This window comes from Muntiacus reevesi, chromosome 1, assembly GCF_963930625.1.
Source record: "Muntiacus reevesi chromosome 1, mMunRee1.1, whole genome shotgun sequence".
Classification (NCBI taxonomy): domain Eukaryota; kingdom Metazoa; phylum Chordata; class Mammalia; order Artiodactyla; family Cervidae; genus Muntiacus; species Muntiacus reevesi.
Window position 1 is genome coordinate 221,333,576 of NC_089249.1, and position 3,579 is coordinate 221,337,154.

Consider the following 3,579-nt stretch of genomic DNA (forward strand, 5'->3'; position numbering starts at 1 on the left):
TGGGGCCTGTAACCCCAGACCCCTGGGGCTCCACCCACCCTGCCCAACCCCTTTCTGTTGTGCCCCCAGCACCCGGACAGCAGCTTGAGGTTCAGGAGACACTGCTGGTTTCTTCATCCAAAGTGTGCACCTTTCCTCAGGCAGCACCTTGGGGGACAGGGTAGGTGGTCCATGTGGTGTGGGGAGTGGACTGGCTCCAAGATAGGCCTCTGCTTGCAGGGCACAGACACATGGCTCCGCCTGTCTCCTTCACCAAGTGTTCCTGGCCGTTCCTGGAGCAAGTGTTTGGTGAGCGTGGCAGTCTGCAGCCCCTGTGCCATGCGGGCTGCCTCAGTTCCCCCCCGGGGGGGACATCACAGCCATGTCCTAAGATCCAGGGAGACTGTCTGCGGCAAACGCCTGGAGGCTTGGGACCTGGGTCTGTCTTGAGGTCCAGTGGCTGAGGCAGGGGTAGGACTGGGTGTGCCTTCCCTCTGGGCCACAGCCCACCCCATCCCTGGGCCCACTGCCCCTGGAGGCACCCCAAGGTACCATGGCAGTGGGCAGTAAAAGAGGGACTGAGGGGTCTCGCCCAGCAACAGAGGGCGGAGCTGAGAAGGAACAGCCTGAGGTGTGGGGGTCTTCAGACCCCGGTCCCCCATGCCCTCGTGCCCCCACCAGGCAGTTCTGGGGCTCTGTAGGGAAAGGAAATTCCAGGCCAACAGAGGACCTGCCCTCACTGTACAGGTGCCAGGACTCAGACCTGGGCAAAGGCCACTCTGCTTAACTAAGCCCACTGGCCAGGCAGGACCTGACAATGCCACTCGTGTGGGCACCCCCGACTGAGAGACTTCCTCCTCCTCCAAAGTCAGCGGTGCATGTGGGCACCAGGCCGCCATGCAAGGCTGAAGAGTTGTTCAGTGTTTCCCTTGAACTTAAACTCTGGGCCCCTCTCTTGCTGGTCCTAGGCCTGCCAAGACTCTAACCTAGTCTCAGCTCCTTGGCCTAAAGCTGTTTTTCACTCAGAGGGTCCCCAGACTGTGGGCTCCATGACTTCAGACCTGGCTCTGCCCCGACTGAGCAGGAAGTGTGGGTGGTGTGTTGAGGAGGTGCTGAGAGTCTGTGGCAGGGGGCTGGACAGCCAGATTGCAGGACAAAGCCTCCAGGCCCCGCCTGCTGGAGGCCCCCGGGCCCAGAACGGGCCCAGAACGCAATGCCAGTGAGGAAGAGGCAGAGACACAAGGTGGCAAGAACTGGGTTTTCCTTCCACAGGCAGTGGGGGTCCAGCAGTTAGGACAACAGACTATTAAGGAATGACTTAGAGTTTTACTTCATCTGCTCAGTCTGGTCCCCACCCCCACCACCTCTGTGTGCTCATCTCCTACACCTCCCACCCCCTGGGTCCTCAGTGTTCCTTCTCCTCCAACAGCCAGGCACCACATTGCCCAAGGACCTTTGCACAGGCCGTGCTGCCTGCTGGATGCTCTTCCTGCAGACATCCACAGGGCCTCATCCCTCCTGTCAGGTCCTGGCTTGTCTTCGGACACCACTCCTAGCATTTCCTTATCCCCTGTCCTGGCTCAGGCTGAGTTCACCACCCTCTGAAGGATACAACCATGTCTGCTAACATCACACCTGCCATGCTGACTGTAGCCTCCACTCGACTGTCACCTACCAGGGTAGGGATGGCCTGTTAGGTTCACTTCTGAATCTTAACCCCTGATCAAGTGCCTAATAATTATTCAGAGACTGAAGGAATGAATGATGCTTAGAACACTCTGGCTTGGGCAAGTGGTGAGAATGGGAAGGAGGGACAGGGAGCCGGATAGCGGCCTGGCTCAGGGTGGAGCCCGTGGGTTGGGGAAGGGTCTGTAGGAGAGGGGTTGGGATCCCAGGACTCACAGGTCCCTGGTGGCGGGGTGCAGTTGTGCCCCTCCAAGGTCTGGTGGGTCCTTGGGCTGAGCTGTGGGCCCGCCTCCTCCCTGCTCTCAGCCCAGAGCCCTGGGGCTCTGGCGGTGTGCCCAGACTGACATCTTCCCAGGGTGAGCATGAAAGATCCCCCTTCAGCCAGAACACACATCTGCCTGGGGCGGGCGGCAGCCTGGCACTGCAACTCCGCGGCTGCCCAGCCCCTCTCTCACAGACTCAGGACAGACAGTGGCCCAGCCTGTCGGCCCATCTGGTTGCAGGTCTGGCTGAGGACACAGCAGAGATGGCCACCTGGGAAGCCCCTCAGAGCTCAGAACAGTCTACAGGGGCCATGAGATGGCCCAGTTCAGCCCACCCACTGTCCACATGGGCCCATCCCTCAATCAATGTTGAGTACCACCTACTGTGTACAGCATCAGAGCACCCTCCAACTTCACCATCCTGGTCCTGACATCCAGGTAGGTGGAGGCTCCCAATATGATATCAGGTCTGAAAGCACTCAGAAGACCCGATAGTCCTTGGAGGGATAGTCCTCCACCCTCCCCCACTTTTCTAGGCCCTTCCTAATCTCTGCTCTTTGTCCATCAGAGAGCTCTGTTTTGAGCTGGGGTGGGGACTAGAGGCTAGAAAGAGTCCCAGGCTTGTGGCCTATGTTACCTAATGCCAGGAGTCACCCCCACCCTCAGCCTGGCTACAGCCCCAGAAGCAGAGCCTCAAGTGTTTTCCCAGATCCGGGGACCCAGAGGTGAGGGGCCAGCTGGGGCTTGAGTCCAAGGGGCAGAGAAAGGAGGCAGCCCGGTGGGGCTCACAAGCGACCATCTGGTGAGAAAGGGTGACAGACCCTGGGTTTCCCTGTGACTCTGGGTAACTACCCACTTTAAAGCCCACCTGCCTTTTGGGAGATCCCACTTCTCACTGTTTGAAAGTGGGATCCACAGCATCCTTGGGTGGCTCTTCCTCTTGGCCTCATCCTGCCCAGTTCGGCCTCAGTTTCCTCTTATGCGGGAGGTGGTGGGCAGGCGGGGCGGCCACCGGGGAACCCGGAGACTCCTGCCCTGACCGCTCTTTGCCCCTCCCCCTCCACAGATTCCTAAGGGTCCTTGTGGCGGGGCTCAAGTGACAAAGCAAGGAAGGGCTCTTATGGCCTTTTATTATGGAAATTCTCAAACCTACAGAAAGGAGGGAGGCTGTCGCGGGGGCGGGTGGGGGGCGGCCTCACTTCTCCGAGCCCCAGCGTCAGTGGTTCCCGCCCCGCTCTGCCCTCTGGAGAGAGGAGAATCGAAGCGCCAGGAGAAGGCCCCTCGCCAAGGTCGCGCGCGGAGGCCCCAGCTCCGCGGCTGGGCTCGGTGACCTTGGGCGCGTCCTTCCGTTTCGCGGGCCTCAGTTTCCCCTTCTGGGACTCAGCTTGATCGGGTCTCCGAGGTCTTGAGCAGCGTGACCTTGGGCTGTCCCCGACCCGGCGGCCTCAGTTTCCCGGGCCCAGGACCGGGGCGGGGCGCGCCAGGAGTGGGCGCGGGCAGAGGAGGGGCTCCCACCCCGCCCCTCCCCCGCGACCGCGGCTCCGCCCCCCGCGGCTCCGCCCCGCCCTACCCCCGCCTTCCCCCCTCCCTCGGGCTCCGGCCGGCGGCGGCGGCGGCGGCTCCGCTCTGCACTGCCCGGCGCCGCCTCGCC